The sequence below is a fragment of the Panthera pardus genome, unplaced genomic scaffold (genome assembly GCF_024362965.1).
Source record: "Panthera pardus isolate Hobbes unplaced genomic scaffold, ASM2436296v1 HiC_scaffold_10, whole genome shotgun sequence".
Lineage (NCBI taxonomy): Eukaryota > Metazoa > Chordata > Mammalia > Carnivora > Felidae > Panthera > Panthera pardus.
Window position 1 is genome coordinate 46,761,294 of NW_026526655.1, and position 21,966 is coordinate 46,783,259.

Here is a 21,966-nt window from a genome sequence, read left to right on the forward strand (position 1 = left end):
TTCCCCCCCACCCCACCACCACCGCCCCACCACCACCGCTATATGGAGAACACAAGAGTACTTAAAACCTTAAGTTTTAGGTAGGAGTAAGAACTAATTAAGGGCACCCTTTTATGATAAAGTAGCTGATCAGACCTCATGCTTTCAAATGTAGACACAAGCTTTAGAAAGAAGACAAGAGGCAAAAAAGTGGACTGTGCTAGGTATCTTTGATCCTTCGGATTCACTTTATCTCCTGTCTCCATCCTGCCCTATTTCTTCAGGAGGCTGATCCCTATGGATTACATCAATAAGATCACCATTTACACTGGTTTGGAGTTAAATGCAGTCTTTGGGGAGTCCTGGCAGGAAGTGAGAAAGAGAAACAAAGAGACAGAGACAGAAATACAGAGACAGACTAAGAGTGAGAGAGAGAGTGAGAGAGAAAACAGAAGAGGAATATCAAGGTATGTATTCCCATAGCTCTCCCTTTGTGAAGTTGCCTTGAGCTTTCAATGCCCTCACATAAAGGTTACATCATCAGTGTGGCTCCTGTCAAGGTGGTGTGCTCTATCTTGACTTTTGTTTTTTCCTTATCGGTTGTAGTTTCCTCCCTCCTTTTGACACTTCAGGCATAGGGATACTGATAGCAAACTGCTGTTCTATTTGGATCCCTACATTATTCTTGTATTTCTCCCCAAATTTGTAATTTGTGTTTGGGGAATAAACTCTTTTTGAATTATCTGAATGTATGTGAGCCATCGTTTCCTGTAAGAACTCTGACCATCTGTTTTCATTTCACTCTAAGAGTAGAACACTCTGGAGATGGAGGAGATTCAGGTCACAAAAAATCAGCAGGGAGAATGTATATGCAGGAACAGGGAAATCAGGGCAGAGAAACAAATCCACAAAGTGTAGTACTTCACCAATAGAAAATCCACTATTAATTGTATAACATATAATTTATAGCAGACACTTTATACAATACATTGGAACAATGGATTAATAAACATTCTTTTAAAAATAAATAGATTTCACATAAACTATAGTATGAACTTTCTGATGAAAATAAGGATTCCTGCAAAAGACACATTGCAACTCAAATCAGCATGTGTAAAGAACAACACAGGACAAAAAGGAATCAGTAACACGTGATCAGTATCATAAGCAAAGGACATTCCGTCAGGACAGTACAAGACTACTCATAGTCATACCTGCCTAAGAGGATTTCAGTCTCTCAATGTGGACAAAACTGTAAGTGAATATATATTATATTCTTTTATAGAAAATTATTTTCAATTAAACATTATTGACTGTATTGTGATTATTAACACCTGATTTTGCTTTTAAGTTTGTTTTCATAAGGTTCTAATTTCTTTTAATGTAGAAAAAAAAAAACACCTTAGGTATTGTGATAAGTAGAATAGTGTAAATAGTGTACAGGTTAATAGATGTATTATGGTCCTGACCATAATGTGTTTTAAGATACACTGTTCTAGGGGTGCCTGGGTGGCATTAAGCCTCTGACTTCAGTTCAGGACATGATCTCATGGTCTGTGGGTTTGAGGCCTACGTCAGGCTCTGTGCTGACAGCTCAGAGCCTGGAGCCTGCTTCAGATTCTGTGTCTCCCTCTCTCTGCCCCTTCCCCACTCTCATTCTGCTTCTCTCCCCCTCTCTCTCTCAAAAATAAATAGACATTAAAAAAAAAGATATGCTGTTCTAGAATGAAGTTGGAGGGGGAATACCATTATGATGAATGTATTTTTTAAAGCTTTTTACAAATACCTAGATATGCTGTTATTCATAAATGGAAAATACTATTTATGGAAAAAAAAAACCAAACTACGTTTACTCCATTAAATGACAAGCATTTGCCTCTAATATTGAAACCTTACATTGCTCTAAGAGTTCCTGATTATATCCATTTCCTATTGCACTTCCTTTTTTCATGTTTTTGGATGAATGAAACAAGATTAAACAAGTTGTATGATACAATTTTACTTATTAGTGGGATGTTTTGTAGTTTTTCACAAAGCATATTTCCTTTCCCTTTAATTTGCCCCTTTGAAACTAACTGTGCTTGTGAACTTTTTATCTTGAACCAACATATTTTCTATTATATCTCTGAAATAGTTACAGACTTACTTGTCTTATAGCAAGAAGTTTCAGTCAGTTATATTATGCACTAGATTTATTTTTAAACTCCCTACAAAATGGTTATCTCTGTACTAGCTCCATCTATTATGCTATCTTATGGGTAGACCTCATAATTCATAAGAAGAGAGGAAATAATAGTTATGTCATTAAAACAGCTAAATACGGTGTGAACTGAAGATGTTAGTGAAAATGGTGATAGAAAAATTACATATGAATATGGACATAGATATGGATATAATGGAGATAGAGATACAGAAAGAGAATTTTAGTTTCAGTCACTACTTGATGTACAATAAAAGTACAACTTTATGCTATGTTTAAAATCTAAACTTCTAAAAATAAATGACATTGACTTCAAAAGTCAAACTAAAATAGATATCAATTTTATCAACAAGTTAATAAAAGAAATATCTCACTTCTTAGCTCAGTGGTTTTATAGATGCATTGATAAATTATTAGGTAAACTACACAATTTGTTTCCAAATAATAATTATATTATAATTTGATGTTAAAATTGAAATTACTTGGGGAGAATGGAGTAAACAATGGAGTTAGAGGCACCAAACTACAGAGGGCTCTCTCAGGAAGAGTCCAAGAGGGAGGGAGGCATTTATCTTGGAGGTTTTGGACTAGGAAGGGTGAGGCAGTCAATACCTAGAATTATTTTCTAACATCTCATCTTATAAATATATTTAAATGTAAGTAATTTATACATAGCTGTTGTTATTTATTGCAGCATTTTAAGAACCTGGGATGTTAACAGATGCTGCCTAGTTTAAACAGTAAGAGGTTTTATTAATTATCAGCTTCATATTAATTATTTACATATGAAGAGCAGAGTTGTTTGTCAATTTTTATAATTTTTGTTATAACTTCTCCCCTCTTTTAGAAAACTTACAATTTGCATTGAAGTTTTCTCCAATTGAAAATAATTCTTGAGGCACTTGGGTGGCTCAGCCAGTTAAGCATCCAACTCTTGATTTTGGCTCAGGTCATGATCTAATGGTTTATGGAATTCAGCCCTGAGTCAGGTTCTGCGCTGGGTGTGGAGCATACTTGGGATTCTCTCTCACTCTCCCTCTGCCCTTCTCCCCTGCTTGAGCTCCCTCTCTGAAAGAAAGAAAGAAAGAAAGAAAGAAAGAAAGAAAGAAAGAAAGAAAGAAAGAAAGAAAGGAAGGAGGGAAGGGGAAGAGAGAGAGGGAGGGAGGAAGGAAGGAAGAAAGAATTCTTTGTGAAAATTAGTATAATTAGGACCTGTTGCAAAGCATTAATTAAATATATAGCCTCAACAACTGACTTATTTCCTCCATTTCTGATTCTTGCTTTGACTTACACAACATGCATTTCAACCCATCTAATGTTCTGTCTATTTAGGCAGGAAAATAAAAATGTTACATTTCCCAGATTCCTGGCAACTATGGCTCTGGATGTGACTTAGATTTTTCTGAAGAGATGCATCTGCTTGAGACTTAGATTCCAGAAGTAAATCACTAGAGAAGAGCGGCTAAGCCTCAAGTTTCTCTTTTCCTTAAGTAGATCAAGTAGAAGTCAATCATTGGACAGCAGTTTTCTGATTCCTAGTCTCCAGCCAAAGTGGCGGGATTCTAGAATCATCAATTCTGCTGGTTATTACCTCGCTCCAAGACTGACAAAAGTAGTGTAATTCTAGAATCAGTGACCAGAAATCTCAGATTGTGTTTGTCATAGATGGAATCTTCAGTGGGCTGGTCTCACAGTATTTTGCTGTAAGTGATTCTTAGGAGTACAGGTTAATGACTGATCCTCCAGTCTTTTCCAGAGTTTTGTAAGTACCATTCCCTGTATTAAAACCCTCTTCGCTTAAATTAGATAGGAGAATCACCATTAACTTCAGCTGAACCCATACTAAACATTAACTCATGGGGCTGTTATGAGGATAAAATGTAGGTGATGAAATATAAAAGCAATTCAGAAGCCAGTGTTTGGCCATCAGTAAATGTTAGAACAATTAGTAAAGACATCTTTTAGTGAATGTATTTTATTTGTATAAATATATATCTTTTATTACATAAGCAAAATCTAAGATATTCTGTATGTTTTGCCAGAATTCTGAGTTAACTAAATTTTCCAGAGCCAGTAAGTTATTTTTATTTTTGACTTGTATAATGTTGTTTCTCTTTATTATGTTCTTTGTTTCCACAAAAGTCAAATACAAACATCACCAAGCCAATTGAAATTTGAAGAATCAGTCTATATGTGTGATTGCTGGTGGTGTCAGTCATTGATTTAGAGTGTCAAAAGATAAATTGAAAAGTGGTTTATTCTTACAACTAATCATTGTGGCTCCACTGTAATTCACTGATTTCACTGTGTATATCCATACTAATATTTTTCCTTCAAATCTGGAATTGTTTCAAACAAATATTTAAAGTAATTTTATTTGGCTCTTCCTTGTGTCCAACAAAGAATTATAGACTACAGAAATACTTCCAATAATTGAAGGAAAATAAATAAATATATGGCTGTTTATGTAGTGTTACTTTTCGAAGATAAAGGCTCAAGGAAATGTAAACTAAATAAATATATGGCTGTTTATGTAGTGTTACTACATACATACATACATACATACATACATAAATAAAAATAAATAAATATATGGCTGTTTATGTAGTGTTACTTTTCAAAGATAAAGGCTCAAGAAAATGTAAACTAAATTAATATATGGTTGTTTATGTAGTGTTACTTTTCAAAGATAAAGGCTCAAGAAAATGTAAACTGAAAGCCTATTGCTAAGTTATGCAAGAGAGAAATAAATATGCTACTATACATAGTATAATATTGTACAGTATAAACATGCACACACACCCCCATGCTTCCTCAATTTACATTGCATGTTTTCTCCTTCACCATAGGTTTTCGCCCCCATTGCCTCTTCCCATTGCTTCACTATACTGTGTTTGGTATATGTCTTTAATATGTATGTACTCTTATTTTTAAATGATTTTATTTTATGGCTGTGTTTTTAATTTGTACAAATGATATTTACCTACGAGTATAATTTCTCTAATTTTTTTCATTCAACATTATAGTTGACGATTTTTGTTTGATATTTATCTAGTTCCAAGTGCTAAATTCTGCACAGTATCCCATTTCAAATCATTTTTAATTTTTCTGTTCATGGATACATAAGTGCCCCCAATTTCCTGCTACCACAGTCATGCAGTAACAAATAGTGACAGTGTCATTTGGGCAAACAGTCAGTGCGGGGACTGCAGTGTGAGAGGAAACACACAGTTACAGTCCCAATAAGGGTTGGAAGTTAGCCTTCCATAGTAGCACTGACAGCTTACGCTCCCATCAGCAAGATTAATCTGCTCTTAATTTTCTATAGTCTTTTCAACAACTTGGTACAGTCTGCTTACTTATTTCACGTTTGAAGCATAGAACACAATAGCTAATAAGAAAATATATAATCTTATCTATCCAAACCAGAGCATTTTTAATAGCTAAGAAGAGATAATGATAACTGCAAAGAGATATAAATCATAAACAGGTTATGCTAGGCAAACCAGGTCGTTCACCCTGTGACACTGATGTTTTAAATATTTGTATTTATTTATTTGATTACTTGTAAAGTTGAACATCTCCTCATGAACACTTTAGCCAGCACATTAATTCTAATAAATACTTACCTCCTTTGAATGTTTTTCTCTTAGTTTCTGGTCTTTTTCTTGTTAATGGGCAGAGTTTACTCTGTTATCTTAGGTTCTAATCCCTCGGTATTAATCATCTTCCCCCAGCCTGTAATTCACCTTCTTGAATTCTCTATTGTTTCCTTCACTGAAGAGAAGTGTGAATAAATACATTTCATTCACTGGGGACTTTGGCAATACTTCATGACATCATAGTAACAAAAATAGTCTCTCTTACTTTTAGAATTAGCACTATACTTTGCCTTTCACACTGAAGTCTTTGATCCACCTAATAGTTACATATAGATTTGACTCCAGGTAAACTTTATTTTTCTATAGATTTAAGCCAGTTTCTCATTCCCACCAGGTAAACAATCTGTCCTTTCCCCCACAAATTTGTTAAACCATGACAACCAAGTTGCCTTGTGTTAATGGAACTTTTTTTTTTTTTATTGTTTTGTTACATTGTTCTAGTTGGGGCTTTTTTGGTCATATGCACATATCATGAGGTTTTGATTGTTGTATCTTTACAGTGTGTCTTAATATCTGATAAAGGAGACATTCTTTTGTGTTTAGAACTCATTTAGCTATCTTTGGGCAATAACTCTTACATTAAAAAAATTATTTTATTTTTTTTTAATTTTTAAATGTTTATTTATTTTGAAGGAGAGAGACAGAGTGTCAGCTGGGGAGGGGAAGAGAGAGAGACAGACAGAGAGAGAGACAGAATCCGAAGCGGGGTCCAGGTTATGAGCTATCAGCACAGAGCCCGATGTGGGGCTTGAACTCACGACCTGTGAGATCATGACCTAAGCCGAAGTTGGACACTTAACCAACTGAGCCACCCAGGTGCCCCTTACATGAAAAATTTTAAATCAAGTAATCAAATTCTACAAAACTTCTGGAATGTTAATTTTAATTGTATTGAATTTATAGATTAGTTTGAATGCTAAAAGCTTTACAGAGTATGTATATATACACCACCATCACGGTGTTCAGAAGCTAAGCTACTGTCCTCACACATGATTCATGCTTGTTTTTTCTTTTCCTTCTGAATCTGATAGTAGGACAACTGCAAGGTAGAACCTATGCTATATCTAGCTTAGGAGAGTCTGCGAAACTCTATTTATGTTTTATGCCTCTGCAGTAAAGGAACACAGGCTAGGGAAGCTGGTATCTATGTTGAAAGCCCCAAGTCAGAGCATCTGTCCCAAGGATAGTAAGCATTAAAAAATTTACTCCTACCTATACCTCATGTTTCCCATGCCAAAAACACACCAGTTTCCTCCTTATGAAGCAAACTTTAGGAAAAAATGTGGACTTCCATGTTGTTTATAGAAAAAAATATATATATTTTTGGCTGGCACAAGCATTGTGGGCTTCTTGGCAGTCAAATCCCTTTGCAAATTAATAAACTGGTATGCTAGGTTAGCTTGTCATATGACTTCTTTCCAGCAAATCTTATCATTAACATAAAATAATCAAGTTTCTAGATCTTAAAGTAATGTGATATATTTCTTATAAAAATAGCTGCTATAATTACTTTTGTCCATGTATGCATGCACCTTTAATGTGGTTTTATACTCTCCCATCACTAGGTGATGTTTATTTCCCATTCCTTTGAATCAGGGCTGGACTTCTAACTTGTGGTTTCCAATATGATCTTAGAATCCTCAGGTAATTGTTTGAAGAAGTTGGGGTCAGCCTCCTGAAGGATGAGAGACACCACAACACAGCTTACAATCAGCACCAAACTCAGATGTGAATTGGGCTGTCTTAGACCATACAGTTCCAGCTGAGGTCTTAGTTAACCAGAGCCATGATATCAGTGAGACCAGAAAAAGACCACTTAGCAAAACCCAGCCCAAATTTCTGATCCACAGAATTAGGGTAAATAAAATGGTTGTTGTTTAAGCGAGGCTGGGAAAACCACAACCACAGGCCAAATCCATCCTTCAACTTTTTTATGTATGGGACTTCAACCTAAGAATCAATCATTTTTATATTTTTAAGAGATAAACAACAATAACAACATGCAAAAGCAACAGCATGTGGTCCACACTGTGTAAAATATTTACTGTCTGGCCTTTTACACCATTTTAAACCACTGTGTTTGGGTTGTTTATATGCAGGAATACATAAAGTGCATGTCAAAGCTTGAAACTTGCTTGTCAAACCAATCGAAGTGGTTCTTTGGTAGAACTAAATTTAAAAGAAAATCTGCATACATTGAAGGTAATTTTATTCCTTCTCACTCAAACTGAATGCATAAATATTCATATGTATCACTCATAATGAAACTATCAGGATCATGTATGGATATAAAAACATTTTATAAATTATCAGGTACTATAAAATATAAGGTGTGATGATTGATTTTGAGAATAAAGAGGTAAATGATGACTAGCTTCTGGAACATAGTGGAGGCTATAGCAAAGGTAGTTTCCAAAGTAAATTAGCATTAGCCTTATCAAAACATGAGAAAATTAATTTACCAAGAAAAACATTTGAATGCTTTTACAATTTTTCACTGATTTCCCACTCTTTAATGCAGTCAAGAATTAAGACGGTACTTACTTATATCAGCTACATAGACATACGTGTTGAATCATTAATTTTGCATAATTTAGTCAATATTGGTTGATTTAGCAATTTTTCTATTAAGACCATTTTCACCTTACATGAATTTTTTAAGATAGATAGGTGATGTTAAATAGATCGATCGATAGATTATAGATAAATTTAGTTATTAGTAATTGCTTGGATTCCCAGGCATATGCTTTGCAATTATGTTGCCCTGAGTTGTTACCTAAAGAACTCAAATCATTTATCTGAAGAAATGCATATTGTAATATTTATGTATAAATATTTCCAATATTATGAAATATACATTTTTACTATACATTCTTGCAATACAAATTCTTTTATGCACATTAATATGTTCTAATATCTCTGTTATTATCCTAAGAGAAGTAGAGAATGGATCTTAGGTAGACTGAATACGTATCCAAGTTTCCTGTAAATTCAGGTAAAAATTGCTGTAAATTCAGGTAAAAATGTAGTCCTTCTTCTGGAATCCCTTAATATTTAAGCTCCTTCACTGTTAGAGAACTTCCAATTTGCAAAATAAATTATATGGTTACCATGATATCGGGAGAAAGTAGCAATCTCCCCTACAAACTGTATTATATTTAAAAATGGTCTCCTTAGGGGTCGCCTGGGTGGCTCAGTTGGTTAAGCGGCAGACTCTTGATTTTGGCTCAGGTCATGATCTCATGGTTCATGGGATCAAGCCCTGCATCAGGCTCTGCACTGACAGTGCAGAGCTTGCTTGGGATTCTCTCTCCCTCTCTCTGCCCCTCCCCTGCTTGCACATTTGCATGCTCTTCCTCTCAAATAAATAATTTTTAAAAATGCTCTCCTTGTACCAGTATCAATAAATCTTAGATTTATACCTACTTACCATGGTAAGTAGTTTCAGTTGCCAATTGCCTTTCTTCATTACCTATATTTATATATTCCTTTGTTTCTCAGATACAAAGTCAACTTCTTTATCTACTATGGTAATACAGATTTGATCCTGTTGTTTTATTCTGCATGATTATCAGATAATCTATACTGATGAAAATCTTCTTTCCATCGATAATAAACTAATTATAGATAGTTGCAGGACAAAAACTCTCATTACCATTTCTCTTAGTAACATCATTGAAATGTTCACATTCACATTTTACCATGGCAAATAACGTTCCCATATGCATTGCTTTAGAAATCAACAGAATACCATGGTGGATGGTTGCATGAGTCACTCTATATCCATATTAAACACAACCCATCCTTTAAAAAAACCACTGATTTTATTGGTGTGTAGAAAAGAGGGATTTTTTATGTGTAGGTTTTATTACAAAAACAAGAGAAATTTCATAAATGTTTTTGAATATATATTACTTAACAACACTGTAATTCACTGTAATTATTTTCCTTTTTGTTCCTTCCAAAGTATTTATTCTTTTAAGTGAACCCAAATTTTTAATACACCTCTATCACATAAAGTTGATCATGTGCTGTGAGTTTCAAGTAATTTTTAGCAAACCACTCTTTCACCATAATATCACGGATCATAAGATTTCCGATTCATTCTGCATAAGTATATTATTTTATATATGTTTTCCTAACTGTGACTTAAGAGTATTATTTTTGTCAGTCTATATTTTTGAAGACTTTTGTTAACAATCATCTTCCAAGGACCAACAATGAATGCTACCAATGGCTATTGCTTTGTACAGATAAGACAGTCTCTTGTATCTATATACCCTCTCTAATGCACTCAACAAATCAGGTTCATAGTGACATAATTGCTTGTTGTATAAAGTATTTTTTAAATTAGAAAGGATAATACATAGGAAAACGTGATCATACATAGGAAAGATTATACATAGGATTGGTATATTAAGAGAATGTATTGAATCTTCGTTGTTTTATTTTGGAGAGTGAGTTTGTCTGTTTCTTTTATTTTCATTATGTCAAGTTTAGGTGTTATTTTCATTATGTCAAGTTTAGGTGTTCAGAAACCCTATGCCCTAATTCTGTGCTGTAAATCCCAGAGGATTTTTGTCTTGTTACATTCCCATTCAATATAGAGATCTAAAGTTGTGTTCCAATTCTGATATGAAATGCAAATACCTAAACCAATTTTTTGTATCCCTTGCAAAGTTCTGTGCAACCTCAGCAATGTGTTCTGAGAGCCATGTAGTCTCCACTGCAAACTGTTTGCGCTTCTGTTCCTACAAAATATATGAAGCTGAGAAAAACTTGCATAGAGAAAATGGGGGATTCATTGTTACATAAATCCAATTAGATGCCTAGGAATATAACCTGCATAAACAATTAACATGACTAGAAATATTATGTTCTGTGACTAATATAACACACTGGAAGTGCCACCCATTTCAGACTTAGGTATAGATATGTAACAGAGTAATTAGTTATATCCTTTGGTCTAAGGAATAATTAAGTAAATTATTTATCAATTATATTTATTTTAGATTTAGAACTTTATCCATATCTCTCCAAATGAGTTTTTAGTAATATTTCTTATGATTGTAAGTGACTTTTAGTATTAAATATTTTACACTGTTAAAGTAGTCATTGCTAACCAAAGTTTCACAATTAAACACATTTTTACGAATGATGTTATATGCGCTACTGGACATTAGGAATCAATAAAGCAGATACTCTACCACCTTCAGAAAGTTTATAGCCCCATAGGGCAGATTTAAGATAATGTAAAATAAGACTCCAATATAGGAGTCTTTCAGGAAAGGATGCTTACAGTGGAATAGTTTAGCCTGACAATGGGGTGGGACAAAGGAAGGCATGGAATGACATGTGCAAAAACTGTTTCAGTATAAGGCATTTTGTAAGAAAAACTGATCTGTAGAGGCAGGTTTACCTGATGGTTATGATATCTAGGGGTTATACGGAGGTTATGATAAAAAGTGTCTATAGGATGAATTTATTCCATATTAAGCATTTAGGTTTTTAGTGCTTGAGTATATATGTATGTAAATATGTTTACATATACATATTTAAATATATATTATATATATTACATATATTGATTTAAAATGTTTTGTAAGTAATAAAATACTTTGAAATTTCTTAATGTGCTACATATTAGCCATGTACCATATGTGGACTAAATCTTAATCCTCTACCTTGAAAAAATTATTGTTCAAAAAACTATCTTAGTTCTGTATAGTCTTCCTAGTGAATTCTTTGTGCTATGTGAAACATGTCTGTAAGTTTAGCAATAAACTAATATCTTGTAAATTAAAAAATAATGTTTACCTAATTATTGATATCCTATGTAGCTTGTACCTAAACCTAATTGACAGGTACTTAACAATGTGGATTTTCTTCTTTTAATAAGGTGCTTATTTAGGAAATGTTCCTAACAGTCTTTATGAACAAAACAGTCATATTTTGTAAAGCAACAGTGACATCCAGTGACAACTGAGATTTAATCAAAGAATATGTTTTAGATTTGCTATACAAGGAAAAGAGAAAGTGTTATTAAGTATTAAACTACACACATTTTCTCTATTTGTTTTAAATGTTCTAAGAATGTATCCATATAACAAATCATTGGGTGAAAATATAAACCAGTCAATCACTTAGAGAATGAAAAAATAAGCCATGGATTGGGAGAAAATATTTGCAAAGCATGGCTGATAAAGGATTATACCCAAAATATACGAAGAACTCTTCAAATGCAGTGTCCTATGTCACAAGGGAATTGCAAGTTAAAACAACAATATATCACTACACACTTAATAGATGGCTAAAATAAAAATATACTGATTATAACAAATGCTGGTAAGTATGTAGAGCAACAGGAATTCTCATTCATTGCTGGTGGGAATACAAAACGTTATGGCCACCTGCTGCGAAAGTCTGCAGTTTCTTAAAAAGCTAAAAATGGTCTTATCATCTGGTCCAGCAATTGTGCTCTTTAGCATTTACTGATATAAACTAAAACCTTATGTCCATACAAAAACCTACACACAAATATTTATAGCAGCTCTAATCATAATCACCCCAAACTGGAAGCGACAAAAATATCATTCAGTAGGTGAGTGAAAAAACAATTGTGATACACCCACACAACAGAGGAGTATTTAGCCATAAAAAGAAATGAGCTATCAAGCCACAAAAAGGCATGGAGCAAAGCTAAATGCATATTTTCAAGAAAGCAAAGCTAGTCTAAAAAGACTATGTAGTGTATAATTCTAATTATATGACATTCTGGAAAAGACAAAGCTATAGAGAAATTAAAATGTTTAGTGGTTATCAGAAGAGAGGGATGAATAGATGAAGCACAGAGGATTTTTAGGGCAGTGAAACTATTCTAAAGATTCCATATGATGCTATAAAGGTGAATACATGACACTATGCATTTATTAAAACCCATAGAACTGTACAATTGTGAGCCTCAATATTAACTACAGACTTTAGTTAATAATAATATATCAATGTTAATTCATCAATTGTAACAAATGTGCTACATAATGCAGTAAGTTAATAATAATGGGGTAATATGAAACTGCTTGTATGGAATAATATGGAACTCTGTACTATCTTCTCATTTTTAAAGTAAATCTAAACTGTCCTCAAAAGCAGAGTCTGTTAATTAAAAAAGAGTCAAACAACAATCATTTACAATATTAATCTCTTGCACTGAATGCATGTCTTCCCCTGAATGGTAGATCATTACCAAGATGTTTCATGGGATTATTCATCATTCTTATTGAATATTTGGAAAGTGAATATTGAGTGAAATGGTGAATGTGTAGGTATATTACAAACTTGCATAAATTAAATTGGGTGTTGTGTGTGTTGGGGATGTGGAGGACTTCACAGTCATGCTACTCTGTGGCATTGAGTAATTCAATATTTTCATTGTAGCTTATCATTTCTATCTTTATTTTATTTTTTTTTAATGTTTTTTTTTGAGGGGAGGGAGGGGCAGAGAGAGAGGGAGACACAGAATCTGAAGCAAACTCCAGGTTCCCAGCTGTCAGCACAGAGCCTGACGTGAGGCTGAAACTCACCAGCCACAAGATCATGACCTGAGCCAAAGTCAGACGCTTAACCAACTGAGCAACCCAGGAGCCCCTAATTTACCATTTCTAAAATCATAGTGGTAAAAGTTAATACATGGATTTTTTTTAAAAAATCACAATTTAATGCAATCATGATAGGATGAAAAAAATGGAATGCCCCCACTATGAAATTAACAGAGGTACATACAAAATGTCACGAGTTACAAAAATATAAGAGAGATACAATGTGATAATAGTTCACACTAAAAAGTAAATGTTAAGAGATCTTAGCTGACCACAGGTTTGATATAGCCTATTCACAATAAAGGTTTTTATTTAAATTGCCTTAATTTTTTTAATTTCTATTTTTATTCTGGTTTTATGATTTTATTTTAATTTTTTTTCAAAAACAAAGGGAGAAATAAGTCAATGGTGAACTCCAGGTGGCTAGACTGCATCTGGAATACTATGTTCAGTTTTTGTTGCCTATTTTAAGAGAGTCATTGACAAGTTAAAGCATCTTAAGAAGAGTTTAGGTGTTGAAATTTGTAATATGAGAGCTGAAGAAACTTGAAAATGTTTAAGCCAAGAAAGAAAAGCATAAATAATCAGTAATAGTTACCTTTAAATACTTGAAGTCTCCCTGTGGAGATAACATTTTTTAGGCTTACAGGAAAATTATTAGCAATAGGTGAAACTTACAGGGAAACACATTTTATTTCAATGATTTTCACTTAAGCTAACATAACTTGTTCACACAGAATTGACTATATTAACATAACATTAAGACACTTATTGATATATCCTTTCAACATAATTAGAACCCATTTCTATTTTTATGCAACATAAGTCAAACAATAGAAATCTTGAGAGAAAAACATAGTTTTTGCTAATTACCCATTATGAAATTGTTAACAAATAATGTTAATATCTCTGCACATGAAAGGCTCAGAAGCGCATAAAATTCTCCTTGTAATATTTAGAAATGACTTCTTTCTTCTTTCATCCCTAAGTTAGTACGTACACATTGTCTCAAGTAAAGACGATACAAAAATGTATAAAGAAAGCTTTAATCATCTCCACTCTTGTATTTCTTTTCCCACAATATTGACTTAATTTCAACAGTCTTTAGTATATTCTTTCATACTTTCCCTATATTCATATGAATATCTTAGATACATGCACATGTAGAGATTATTCGTTTCTTTTACAAAAATATGGGTCACAAATAGTACACTTGAACTTTGAAAAAATTCTCTTGACAAACATATTGACCATTCCTTAGGTCAAAAGCCTGTTCAACCTTTTTTCTATTGCTAGATGTTCAGTACTCCAGCTATTTAGTTTTATATTGAAATCATGCTGCCTGCAACAAACATCTTTGTATGTGTATGCATGTAACTACTATTGCTTTTATTTTTATATGATATTCCATGGACACATCTTTTAAAGTGGAAATGCTGGGTTAAAGACTATGTATTTTCTTGTTTGTTTAATATATATTACAAGTTGGTTTTCCAAAACTTGTAACAAATCATGAAAAAAGTGAAAAAGAGTTTCATTTTCTCCTATTGTGTCATAGCACTGGATATTATCAAATTTTGAAAGTTTGGTAAATCTGAAGACAAAAATATTATTTAATTATTGCTTTAACTTGCCTTCCTGTGAGGCTGAAATATTCCTAATGATCATGTTACTGTTTTATTTCTTCTTCTATAACTTGCCTGCTGTATTAGGATAATCTAGGATATGCTTTGATAATATACTAACCCAGAAACTTTGATGGCTTAACACAGGAGAATTTTATTTCTCAATCATGTTACACGCCCAGAATGAATTAGCAGCAAACCCAGATCCACAGTCACTCAGGGACTTAGACTGGAAAAGACCCTTCAGTGTTATATCTGAACTACCTATGGTATTTGTTCCAAGAGAGCTTCCAAAAACTCAAAGAATTGCAGAGGAGACATAAAAGCTCTTTGAAGCCTTAGCTTTCAGATACTATCTGTGACTTCTCACGCTACCTAGTCTTATGGTATCAGACTGTTAGTAAGTCTGGGCAAGACAAATGAGGTATATTTGGGGAATATTTGATGGCTATTAACCATGTCTGCCACAACTGCCATTTTTCTAGCTTGGTATTTGTCTTTTCTTAAATCAACTTATCAGAAATATTTGTAGGATATATTAACTTTTTATATTAAGATATACTTATTTAGCCTTTACTACTATCATTTGTCATTAGCTACTTTGTGGTATCTTTTGCCACACAATAAAAATGTGTAGTTAAATATATCCCTTTTATACTTTTATCCCTTTTCTGTTTTCTGAATATGTTCTGCATTTAGTAACACCTATAGCACTTCATTTTTCTACTATTTTTGTTCATTTTCTTTACATTTAAGCATTTACTTCATTGACAGTGGTTTTTAAATAATGAAATAACAATCTGGCTTTTCTTTTGTCAGATGATTAATCAACCCACAGCAACATTTATTAAATAAACAATTTCCCACTGAATTATTTCCTATATAACACCATGTTAGACTCTTTTAGGCTTTTTATATATTCCACGAGTTACTATGCACCTTAATGAGATAATACACTTTCTTTTGCATATGATGTTTTCATATTCAATTTTAATATCTAGTAAAGCAAGAACAGAACCTCTTCTTCCAGTTTGTCTTTGTAATTTTACTAGGTATAATTCTTCTGAAATATAAAATCTTATTTAAAATCTAAAGTAAAAATCAAATTATTATGGAATTGCTTGAAATTATTCATTAATTTTGCAATCATTTCTATTTAGGTACATAGTTTCTCCATTTTGCACAGGTCCTGTTTAATGCCCATCAGAAATACACCGAAAACAAATTATACAGATTTTTTCATTTTTGCCATTAAATTTATATATGGGTACTCTGTCATTTACTGTTTACTATTTATGTGTTCATTATTTGCTACAATAACAGAGTATTTTTTATTTCCATTTTGCAATGGTAATTGTTAATAGAGAAAAAAGGCTACATTGATTTTTTTGTGTGTATTAACCTAAACAGTCAACAAATTTCCTTACTGATGTACTTGTAGTTTCTTCAGTTTTCTAGGTATACAATCTGGTTGCCTACATCTAAGAGTAAGTTTCTCTCCCTATTTCAATGTGTATACAATTTTTTTTTATTGTCTTGTTGCATATCTAGAAGAACAGCACTATCCAACAGAATTTTCTGTGATGATGGAAATGCTTTAAATCTTCACTACCAACAGGGGAGTTACTAGGTGCACATGGCTAGTATAACTGTGGAATTGACTTTTAAGTTTGATTTAATTGTAAATCATTTAAACATTCACATGTGGACAATAGCTAATGTATTGGGCAGTACAGATCTAAAGTGCCAAAAATAATATTGAAAAATTTCATGATAATGGACATTTCTTTTTGTTACTTTTAATTATCTCAGTGTTTCACTGTTTTATGTATTGTTTGCTGGTTTATCTGTGTATGTGTGTGTGTATGAATATTCTTCATTGTTTTTAAGCAATTTCTGTCGATTCCTCTTTCCTTAATAATGCTTAGAAATTCTGATTGCATATAGAATTTTAACAAATATTTCTTGACATATGGTTTTTCTTTTTTTAAATATTTGTATTTTTCCTTTTTTGTTGTTGTTGTTTATTTATTTTTGAGAGAGAGCACCGTGTGAGTGGGGGAGGGACAAAGAAAGAGGAGGACAGAGGATCTGAGGTGGGCTCTGTGCTGACAACAGAGAGCCTGATGTGAGGCTTGAACCCATGAACTGTGAGATCATGACCTGAGCCAAAGTGGACACTTAACCAACTGAGCCATCCAGGCACCCCTGGGGTTTCTTTTTAATGTGTATGTGTAATTGCTTATTTGGTGCCCTAATTCTGAACAAAAGTTATATTTCTAACTCCTTTCTGCTTCTGGTGTTATTATTTTCATACTATGGGAAATTGTATTTCTAATCAATGTATTTAGAAAATTAATAGTGCTAAGTGAATTATTCTAGAGTTTCCTAATGTGTTATGATATTAAGGTTATGATAAATATGTAAAATGATATAAGAAACATTCCCTTTTTCTATGATCTAGAATATTTCATGTTACATAAAGCTTTAATGTTTTATTCATAAAAATTTATGTTTATATAGAGCTGTTATTAAATAATAAGAGCTCTGTTTGTGTGATTAAAATTTAAAACACTGAAATAGAGTATGAACTGGGAAGAATAATGTTTTAGTTGGCAAAAATTTTATCCCATACATGCAAGTTTTTACTGAATTTAAATAATGTTTTAAAACTAAACCGTATTCCTCTTTTTGACTTTTAATTGATTATTAGGAAACTAAAGAAAATAAAACAGTACATCATAATTAAAGTGTAGTTGTTACTCAAATTGTTTTGCAGACCTTCCAGTTGTATTAAAACTCACTTATTGGGGACACCTGGGTGGCTCAGTCCGTTAAGTGTCTGACTGGGGGGTCAGGTCATGATCTCACGATTTTGTGGGTTGGAGCCCTGCATTGGGCTCTGTTTGGATCCTCTCCCTCTTTCTCTACCCCTCCCCCATTTACTCACACATGTTTATTTTCCAAAAACAGCAGTAAATTATGTTGTTCTAATAAAGTCAATGCATTATGACAATTTTATGAAATAAAATGCCTGTATAAAGGGTGAAAAAAAGTTTCCAAATGGGATAATAGCTGTCATCTGGAATACCTGGCAAATGCAAATGTACAAACTCTCTGAAAAGATATATAACCCAAGACAGGATTATCACAAATAATCTCACTGTGAAGCTGAAAACATTTTGAAAGTTATTTGTGTCATAAATAACCACTAGCAACCACGTAGTCAACAGTCTGATTAGAGTACCTAAAACTTCAAAAAAAAAAAAAAAAAACTAAAGAAAAAAAAGGCCAGAAAGTACATATAAAATCATTAAATAAAAAACAAGAAACGAAAAGCATAAAACAAAAAACACCAAATTATGAAAAAAGGCAGAGTTCAAAGAAAATCAAATAGAATTAAAATTAAAATACAAGCACAAAAATTAAAAATTTATTGAATTGGGGCACCTGGGTGGCTCAGTCAGTTAAGTGTCAGACTTCACCTCAGGTCATGATCCCACTATCAGTGAGTTCGAGCCCCGCGTCGGGCTCTGTGCTGACAGCTCAGAGCCTGGAGCCTGCTTCAGATTCTGTGTCTCCCTCTCTCTCTGCCCCTCCTCCTCTCATGCTCTGTCTCTCTCTCTCTCTCTCAAAAGTAAATAAACATTAAAAAATAAATTAATTAAAAATAATAAGTATTGAATCAATCAAACAGCAGATTAGACACAGAAAGAATTAATGAACTGAATATGAGACCTTGAGATATAACCCAGAATGCAGCACAGGGAGAAAAATAACCTTTTCTTCCTATTTCATTGAGAAAATAAAAGCCAATGGAAGAGAACTTCCAAATACACCCACCACCCTATCTGCCCATGTTATGCCACTCTACCCATGTACTCTCTAACACCAGCTACATAATTTGGGGGGCCTAGTAGCAAAAGGAAACTGTGGATCAGTTGATCAGAAGTTAAGATGGTGATAGCAGAGTATTAAACTAGGCATAGAACCCTTCTTAGTGCAGTGCCCTGCATGATTGCATCAGTCTCACTGGCATGAACCCAGCCTTTAACTCAACCTTTACTTCTGTTTTTATTAATGAGCTGCTTGTCTCTGAGCGAAGCTTAGTACATCTCCCAAGTCACTAAATCCCAGCTCTTCTTAGTTATTCAAGCTCGCTCTTCCCAAATTAATTTATTAATTCAATGCATTACCAGTCAACAGTAACTGGTTTTGAAGAAACCAGCACACCAATATTAAACTTTATATGGAAGATGTAAAGAGTGAAAAAAAAATAGCCGAAAGAACTTTGAAATGTTTGAAACAGAAGATGAAAATGAAGATTTCAAAGCTAAAGATTTAAAAGTAAAATTTTAGAAGAAAATGTAGAATAATATATTCATCCATGTTACGATAGGTAGAATTTTTTATATAAGATTTTTAAAGCACAAACCATTAAGGAAAAGACTGATATATTTACCTGCCTCAGTATTAATCCTTATTTGACAAAAAAACAAAAACAAAAACCACCCACTCTAAGCAAACCAGAAAGACAACACACATATTTGGAGAAGGCATCTCTCATTCATATAACCAATAGAAAATATTTCCCAAAATATATAAGAAACATTTATTATTTAAATAAAAATAAGACTGAGCTCGGGTGGCTCAGTTGGTTGGGTGTCCGACTTCGGCTCAGGTCATGATCCCATGGTTTGTGAGTTCGAGCCCCGTGACGGACTCTGTGCTGACAGCTCAGAGCCTGGAGTCTGCTTTGGATTCTGTGTGTGTCCCCCTCTCTCTGCCCCTTCCCTGCTCATGCTCTGTCTCTCTCAATAATGAATAAACGTTAAAAAAATTTTTTTAAATAAAAACAAGACAGAACAGCAAACCTAGTATTTTAAAGAGTCAAAGGATATGAACAGGCATTTCTCAGATCAGTAAATCAATAAATATGAATATTTTCTTACAAGAAATCTAAGAAATAAAAGCAAAATCAACAATAAGATGGCATTTCTTAATATCAGTATATCAGAAATTTAAAATTCTGACAACACTTTTTGGCAAGCATGTGGAGAAATAAGTAGTCTTATATAGTTCTGTGATGATCAATATAGAATACCTTGCATAACTAAAAAACCTCTTATTCTAACTAAAAAACCTCTTATTCTACAATGCAGCAATTCCAATCTTACATATCTATTTAGAACATACGCTTAGATTTGTGCGGGGTGTCGTGTAAGAATGTTCACTAAAGCAAAAACAAGTGAAAGCAAGGTAATCAAACTAACTTCCCCTAAGCATAGAGATGAAAAAAATTAATTGCCTTTTTTAAATAAATGGAATACTATACCAAAGCAAAAGTGAAAGAAGGAGATCCACAAATGTAAATACATATACATTTCAGAAATGTAATCATGTGTGAAAAAATGTAGTTGCAAACGAAATAGAGTAATATACTATTTATGTATTTTTTAAAAAACAATTGGCGGGGGGAGGGGGGTTGCGGCATCTGACTGGCCCAGTCAGAAAAGCAAGAGACTCTTGGTTTTGGGGTTGTGAGTTTAAGTCCCGTGTTGGGTGGGGAGGTTGCTTAAAAATAAAATCTTAAGTAAAATAAAAAACAATTGGATGAATTATTTGTGTAAAAAATCATATATAGCAATGTACAACATCGTAAATGAAAAATATTCACCCCAACTTCATGATACTGACTACTAAAGAGGAAGAGAGACTGTGGAGTGGACTGGAGTTAAGGTTATTTCAGACAGTAAATAAATCTGGGTCCTTATTGATTATGAGTGGTACATGCTATCCACAAAGAATGAATAGAACAAGTATCAGGAGAAATGTTTCAAGATGGAAAACAGCCCCCTAACCCATGTGCCATAAAAGAATGTTAATACTCACCGAAGATTATTTCCATGCTTAGTGACATGTAGATAATGAAGCCTGAAATATTACACTAAAGCAAATGCATATCAGTTGTCATCTATTTTTGTAAAAGGAAGGATACACTCCCTAAATAAGATAAACATGAAAAATCTAGATTGATCTTGTCACTTATGCATTTCATTACTTCAATTTTTGTGAGAGAATGAAAACCAAGTTTTGTCATACTTTCATGGTTTAGTCTTACTTTAGTCTTACTTTAATGAATGTCACCTGGATTCTGAAGGACTTCAACATCAAAAGAAAGAAAAATGACTATTGTCAAAAAAGTGGAAATACTCTTCTCCGTCCAGATGGGTTTTTGGCAGGCACCTCACTTTCTAAACTCTCAAATGAATAACTCATATATGGATTTGACACAATCCTAGTAGAACTCAGAAAAAAAAAAATCATGCCATGAAAATACCATTTCCTGAATTGGTTTTGCTTTTAATGGAACTGAGTTTACAAGTACAGCACTTCTAATTAGCCTTGCTTTTCTGAGTGTGCAAAATGGACACTACCTGTTTATCACTATCTTTCCATTGGAATATAAGGGTTGTGGTTTTGTGATTGCTCATTACATGTTAAGGTACCAATTATTCAACCTTATTCTGCTTACTTTCTAGAATACCTTTCTAGCCTGAAACAACACTCAATTTAAATTTGTATTTTCCTTGTTTCTTCTTTTAATTATACTCATTAAATTCTGATAACGCTATTACCTACATTGACATTTTCCTATTATTCTTCTGCTTCCTTTTGCCCCTTAAACATTTTCCCCAAAGCCAGATCTTTTCTTCAAGTCTTCTGATAAATCCCTCTGCAATTATGACTTTGTCCTACCCAAACCACATGTTATTCAGACAAAATTTGTCAACAAAGAAAATTGAGATAGTTTGTGCCATTACATGGCCAAAAGCTATGTCATATGCCTGAATATTTCCCCTGACCCCTTTGATGAAAAATGCACTTAAATGTAAGTTCCAAGA

The 21,966-nt window shown here is 33.2% G+C and overlaps 1 protein-coding gene across 1 annotated transcript in view; it reads left to right on the forward strand.

Moving 5' to 3' along the window:
- Nucleotides 1-3,876: 3,876 nt before the first annotated feature.
- Nucleotides 3,877-21,966, forward strand: part of TFPI (tissue factor pathway inhibitor) — a 103,026-nt gene continuing 84,936 nt past the window's right edge. Inside the window, exon 1 of the mRNA XM_019461702.2 lies at nucleotides 3,877-3,941. The gene's annotated coding sequence lies outside the window, so the exon portion shown is untranslated. The remainder of the gene's footprint in view (nucleotides 3,942-21,966) is intronic.